This window comes from Gymnoscopelus braueri, assembly GCF_963280865.1.
Source record: "Gymnoscopelus braueri genome assembly, chromosome: 19".
Classification (NCBI taxonomy): domain Eukaryota; kingdom Metazoa; phylum Chordata; class Actinopteri; order Myctophiformes; family Myctophidae; genus Gymnoscopelus; species Gymnoscopelus braueri.
In genome coordinates, this window is record NC_137621.1 from 928,116 (window position 1) to 935,615 (window position 7,500).

Here is a 7,500-nt window from a genome sequence, read left to right on the forward strand (position 1 = left end):
TACTGTAGACCTACTGTAGTCCTACTGTGTAGTCCTACTGTAGACCTACTGTAGTCCTACTGTGTAGTCCTACTGTAGACCTACTGTAGTCCTACTGTAGACCTACTGTAGTCCTACTGTAGACCTACTGTAGTCCTACTGTGTAGTCCTACTGTAGACCTACTGTAGTCCTACTGTGTAGTCCTACTGTAGTCCTACTGTAGACCTACTGTGTAGTCCTACTGTAGACCTACTGTAGTCCTACTGTGTAGTCCTACTGTAGACCTACTGTAGTCCTACTGTAGACCTACTGTAGTCCTACTGTAGACCTACTGTAGTCCTACTGTGTAGTCCTACTGTAGACCTACTGTAGTCCTACTGTGTAGTCCTACTGTAGACCTACTGTAGTCCTACTGTGTAGTCCTACTGTAGACCTACTGTAGTCCTACTGTAGACCTACTGTAGTCCTACTGTGTAGTCCTACTGTAGACCTACTGTAGTCCTACTGTGTAGTCCTACTGTAGTCCTACTGTAGACCTACTTTAGTCCTACTGTGTAGTCCTACTGTAGTCCTACTGTAGTCCTACTGTGTAGTCCTACTGTAGTCCTACTGTGTAATCCTACTGTAGTCCTACTGTAGTCCTACTGTAGTCCTACTGTAGTACTGTAGTCCTACTGTAGTCCTACTGTAGTCCTACTGTGTAGTCCTACTGTAGTCCTACTGTGTAATCCTACTGTAGTCCTACTGTAGTCCTACTGTAGTCCTACTGTGTAATCCTACTGTAGACCTACTGTAGACCTACTGTAGTCCTACTATGTAGTCCTACTATGTAGTCCTACTGTGTAATCCTACTATGTAGTCCTACTATGTAGTCCTACTATGTAGTCCTACTGTGTAATCCTACTATGTAGTCCTACTGTGTAGTCCTACTATGTAGTCCTACTATGTAGTCCTACTATGTAGTCCTACTGTGTAATCCTACTATGTAGTCCTACTATGTAGTCCTACTATGTAGTCCTACTGTGTAATCCTACTATGTAGTCCTACTATGTAGTCCTACTATGTAGTCCTACTGTGTAATCCTACTGTAGACCTACTGTAGACCTACTGTAGTCCTACTGTGTAGACCTACTGTAGACCTACTGTAGTCCTACTGTAGACCTACTGTACCTACAGTAGGTCAATCATCCCAGTAAAATAATCGCAAAAGGCGGTGAATCAGACAATACAGTGAGGACATGGATAACAACACAGAGATTTAAAAATCAGATGCACATAAACAGTGTTACATGAAACAGGTGCAGTCACTATGTAGTGACCTACTGTAGACCTACTGGGATGATTGACCTACTGTAGACCTACTGAGATGATTGACCTACTGTAGACCTACTGTAGACCTACTGTAGACCTACTGTAGACCTACTGGGATGATTGACCTACTGTAGACCTACTGTAGACCTACTATAGACCTACTGTAGACCTACTGTAGACCTACTGGGATGATTGACCTACTGTAGACCTACTGTAGACCTACTGTAGTCCTACTGGGATGATTGACCTACTGTTTGTGTTTAAAAAATATACATTCAAATATTTGCACAAGATTTTCACAAAAAAAACAAAAAAAAACAGATCTGCAATAGTGCTGTGTAAATATAAAAATATTAAGAAAATTCTGCAGCACTAATCTACAAGCACGCACACACACATCCTGACACACGCTGACTCAGCAGAAACACATAATGTTATGTGGTTGTTTTGACACTGATGACTCAGCACTACTGTATTGTTTGTTTACATTCTGGGGGAGGGGCAGTTATTATCTAATAGAGGCAGAGAGACTATTACTGTGTGTGTGTGTGTGTGTGTGTGTGTGTGTGTGTGTGTGTGTGTGTGTGTGTGTGTGTGTGTGTGTGTGTGTGTGTGTGTGTGTGTGTGTGTGTGTGTGTGTGTGTGTGTGTGTGTGTGTGTGTGTGTGTGCGCACGCGCACGCGAGTGATGTAATTCACACACAAACACACACCCATATGTCAGTGCTAGGCCGGCAGGGTGGGGAGTGTGTGTGTGTGTCAGAGACTTGGCACAGAGTCAATCTTGGGAGAGGACCCAGGGTACTGAACAATCACCCCTCTGTTCCCCTCGTCTGTCTGTCTGTCTGTCTGTCTCTCTCTCTCTCTCTCTCTCCCTCCCTCTCTCTCTCTCTCATGACCTGGCGTAGTGAATGCTAGGCTGTGGTGAAAAAATATTTTTGAAAATGAATGCAAATCTTTGAATGTACATATATTTTTAAAGGGAACATTTTTAACTCAAATCTTTGCGTCTGGGGGTCCCTGGAACAACATCTTTTGAGGTGGTGGTTGGCGGCCAAATACATTCATACATCATTTTGGGGTCCTTGACATGAACAGGCTTGAGAACCATCAGAACCACTGATATTATAGAAACATACGTTTTTCATGAACCTGTTAGGATTTAGAAGACATTTGAAGAAGTTAATGTGTTAATATGAATATAAAACACTCTTTTATTGTGATCAGGATGAAGATGTTAATGGGTTAATATGAATATAAAACACTCTTTTATTGTGATCAGGATGAAGATGTTAATGTGTTAATATGAATATAAAACACTCTTTTATTGTGATCAGGATGAAGATGTTAATATGAATATAAAACAGTCTTTTATTGTGATCAGGATGAAGATGTTAATGTGTTAATATGAATATAAAACAGTCTTTTATTGTGATCAGGATGAAGATGTTAATATGAATATAAAACAGTCTTTTATTGTGATCAGGATGAAGATGTTAATATGAATATAAAACAGTCTTTTATTGTGATCAGGATGTTGACATTCCTCTGATGCAGGTTGACTTGTGAGCGCTGAGCAGCTGGTGCCTTGCTCAGAGGCTCAGGGACACTTCAAAGGCTGTGACAGATGGTTGCTTCCATCTGAGCAACCTTTAATCCTGTAAGCCAATAAGATCACTCTGTATGCTGTAAGCCAATAGAATCACTCTGTATGCTGTAAGCCTATAGAATCACTCTGTCTGCTGTAAGCCAATAGAATCACTATGTCTGCTATAAGCCAATGGAATCACTCTGTCTGCTGTAAGCCAATAGAATCACTCTGTCTGCTGTAAGCCAATGGAATCACTCTGTCTGCTGTAAGCCAATAGAATCACTCTGTCTGCTGTAAGCCAATGGAATCACTCTGGCTGAAATGGACAACATATGATATTTTCTATCAAATGAAGGGCTTGTCGGTGACAGATCTACAATACAAGACGTTGTGAGCTTGTAGATCTCTCTGTGTGTGTGTGTGTGTGTGTGTGTGTGTGTGTGTGTGTGTGTGTGTGTGTGTGTGTGTGTGTGTGTGTGTGTGTGTGTGTGTGTGTGTGTGATGTCAGCATGAGTCAGTTGTTTATCAGACAGTTGCAGAATGGACATATCCTCTCCTCTCTCTCTCTGTCTCCCTCTCCTCTCTCTCTCTCTCTCTCTCTCTCTCTCTGTCTCCCTCTCCTCTCTCTGTCTCTCTCTCTCGTCTCTCTCCTCTCCTCAGGATGGTGGATTTGAATTTTCTATAAAAGATATTTTATACTTCTGTAGTACGACGGTGTCGTTCGCCAAAAATAACCGATCTACAAGCTAACAAAGCGTTGTGACGTAATGCATTGCTTGCTTTAAGATCTGCTCTTTTTGCACGTGCATGCATGTATTGTTTACGGTCTATTATGGTGTGAACACGCGTGTGCTTTTGGTTTCATCTCTTCCACAGATACAGAGACCATCGTCTTCTAAACATCATTATGTTCAGTGTGGTTCACAGTGGCTGCGGGTACATGGACAGTTTCATTCGGAATGAATACACTTCTATTTGGAATGGATGAATGGATGAATTCATTCAGAATAGAAATGCTCATGTAAACACCTCAATTGGAATAGAATATTCCATTCCAGTCTGACCCGAATGAATTTTCATTCGGGTTAGGAGGGGTGGTATATACTGTTTGAATCGGTATATACAAATCGGAATTGACCATGTAAACACTTTATTCCAAACACTCCTCTCTGTTTGGAATACATGCATTACTTTGCGCATGTCCGTGCTTTGTAGTGCTGTCAGAATTGTCCAAAAATGACCTATCAAATAATTCTCTAATTCGGCCACGGTCGCTCCTGCGGGATAAAATGATTCTATTCTATAGCGTCATTTAATAAGCCTGTAATGGTTAAGCCCAGACTTGTCCAGGAGAACGGACACTCCGAGGATTGCTGGCCTAGGCTACACTTATATGGATCTTTTTCTAAACGGGTATTTTAGTCCTCAGTTTTTAAAAAGAATCCCTGGCCACATGACAAAGATTTAAAAAAAAGTCCCTGTCCACACGTAAACTCAGAAACGCATTGATCAGCTGCAAGTTTCAATTTTAAATCAGATTTTACATTTATTTTATATACAGTATGAGGGGCCTATACATATACATTTTTAATCACATGTTAAGGCCCAATACTGCAATAGCTGCATTATTTTAATGGCATACGTGAACAAAAATAAATGAAAACAACATTATTAGGGCGCAGCTGCAGCGAAAACAGATGAGTTTTACTTAATCAATTCATTACATGGGCAGCTGGAACGGTCGTCCCAAAACACTACGCCCCACGCACCTTTTGAGCGGGCCATCCACGGCCGCTCCATGGTCGCTGGATTTAGACCCGGGGCGATTGTGTTTTAGGACGACAGACCCCGCATTCAACCCGTGTGCGCTGCTCGGCGCAGAAAGAGGGGTTTCGTCACAGTGAATGAGTTACAGCATGTTTCAAAGCCTTTTCATAATAATACAAGAAAAACGTGACATTCGGCATAATGAGTAGCCTATACTTTCTACTTTAAGTGTATTTTGATGCCAATACTTTTGTACTTTTGCCATAAATGAGCGTGCCTTGTTTCATAGACAGTAAGTGTTGCTCTCTCTCTCTCTCCATTTATTATTATAATGACCATGTGCGAATGCGCGATGACGTCATCGTACCTACATGAGAAATGTGACAAATAGTATAGGCTAGCCTAAGTTTTACCGTGTCTGGTAAAAAAAAGAAACTGGTCTGAACTTGTAGATCTGCTACTTTTGCATTAAAACAGCGATAACAAAGGAACACAGGCTTGCACCGCATACAATACTGCCTGTTCAGGAGTCGGTGCGTTGCTTCCCGGCCTGCCTGACAGACCTCCGCCGCGGAGGCACAAGGGGGCTATTGCCTCCTCCCATGCCCACCAGGGGAAGCTCTGCTCTGGGTAGTGGCCCCTGGTCCATGCCCGGGCGTAGGCGGGAACCACTTTGCGCATGTCAAAAGTTATATTCCGAATGAATGCTTTGGCCATGTAAACGAGGAATACTTTTATTCAGGTCCCATGTAAACAGGTGAGTGGAACAGATTCCTCTATTCAGAATGAGTTCATTCTGAATGAGTTCATTCTGAATGAATACATGATGTCCATGTAACAGCAGCCAGCGTGGTCACAGATCATTATGTTCAGTGTGGTCCACAGTGTGGTCCACAGTGTGGTCCACAGGTCATTATGTTCAGTGTGGTCCACAGTTTGGTCCACAGTGTGGTCCACAGATCATTATGTTTGGTGTGGTCTACAGATTGTTATGTTTGGTGTGGTCCACAGATTGTTATGTTTGGTGTGGTCTACAGATTGTTATGTTTGGTGTGGTCCACAGATTGTTATGTTTGGTGTGGTCTACAGATCATTATGTTTGGTGTGGTCTACAGATTGTTATGTTTGGTGTGGTCCACAGATTGTTATGTTTGGTGTGGTCCACAGATCATTATGTTTGGTGTGGTCCACAGATCATTATGTTTGGTGTGGTCTACAGATCATTATGTTTGGTGTGGTCACAGATCATTATGTTTGGTGTGGTCCACAGATCATTATGTTTGGTGTGGTCACAGATCATTATGTTTGGTGTGGTCACAGATTGTTATGTTTGGTGTGGTCCACAGATTGTTATGTTTGGTGTGGTCCACAGATTGTTATGTTTGGTGTGGTCACAGATTGTTATGTTTGGTGTGGTCCACAGATCATTATGTTTGGTGTGGTCACAGATTGTTATGTTTGGTGTGGTCCACAGATCATTATGTTTGGTGTGGTCCACAGATTGTTATGTTTGGTGTGGTCCACAGATTGTTATGTTTGGTGTGGTCCACAGATTGTTATGTTTGGTGTGGTCCACAGATCATTATGTTTGGTGTGGTCCACAGATCATTATGTTTGGTGTGGTCCACAGATCATTATGTTTGGTGTGGTCTACAGATTGTTATGTTTGGTGTGGTCCACAGATTGTTATGTTTGGTGTGGTCCACAGATCATTATGTTTGGTGTGGTCTACAGATCATTATGTTTGGTGTGGTCACAGATTGTTATGTTTGGTGTGGTCCACAGATTGTTATGTTTGGTGTGGTCCACAGATTGTTATGTTTGGTGTGGTCACAGATTGTTATGTTTGGTGTGGTCCACAGATCATTATGTTTGGTGTGGTCACAGATTGTTATGTTTGGTGTGGTCCACAGATCATTATGTTTGGTGTGGTCCACAGATTGTTATGTTTGGTGTGGTCCACAGATTGTTATGTTTGGTGTGGTCCACAGATTGTTATGTTTGGTGTGGTCCACAGATTGTTATGTTTGGTGTGGTCCACAGATCATTATGTTTGGTGTGGTCCACAGATCATTATGTTTGGTGTGGTCCACAGATCATTATGTTTGGTGTGGTCTACAGATTGTTATGTTTGGTGTGGTCCACAGATTGTTATGTTTGGTGTGGTCTACAGATTGTTATGTTTGGTGTGGTCACAGATTGTTATGTTTGGTGTGGTCCACAGATTGTTATGTTTGGTGTGGTCTACAGATTGTTATGTTTGGTGTGGTCTACAGATTGTTATGTTTGGTGTGGTCCACAGATTGTTATGTTTGGTGTGGTCTACAGATCATTATGTTTGGTGTGGTCTACAGATTGTTATGTTTGGTGTGGTCTACATATTGTTATGTTTGGTGTGGTCCACAGATTGTTATGTTTGGTGTGGTCCACAGATCATTATGTTTGGTGTGGTCCACAGATTGTTATGTTTGGTGTGGTCCACAGATTGTTATGTTTGGTGTGGTCCACAGATTGTTATGTTTGGTGTGGTCCACAGATTGTTATGTTTGGTGTGGTCTACAGATTGTTATGTTTGGTGTGGTCCACAGATCATTATGTTTGGTGTGGTCCACAGATTGTTATGTTTGGTGTGGTCCACAGATTGTTATGTTTGGTGTGGTCCACAGATTGTTATGTTTGGTGTGGTCCACAGATTGTTATGTTTGGTGTGGTCTACAGATTGTTATGTTTGGTGTGGTCCACAGATTGTTATGTTTGGTGTGGTCTACAGATTGTTATGTTTGGTGTGGTCCACAGATTGTTATGTTTGGTGTGGTCCACAGATCATTATGTTTGGTGTGGTCCACAGATTG

At 42.0% G+C, this 7,500-nt stretch overlaps 1 protein-coding gene across 1 annotated transcript in view; it reads left to right on the forward strand.

Annotated features, from left to right (window-relative positions):
* The window catches only part of ston2 (stonin 2), a 48,577-nt gene that overhangs the window by 3,567 nt on the left and 37,510 nt on the right, over nt 1-7,500 (forward strand). The window lies entirely within an intron of this gene.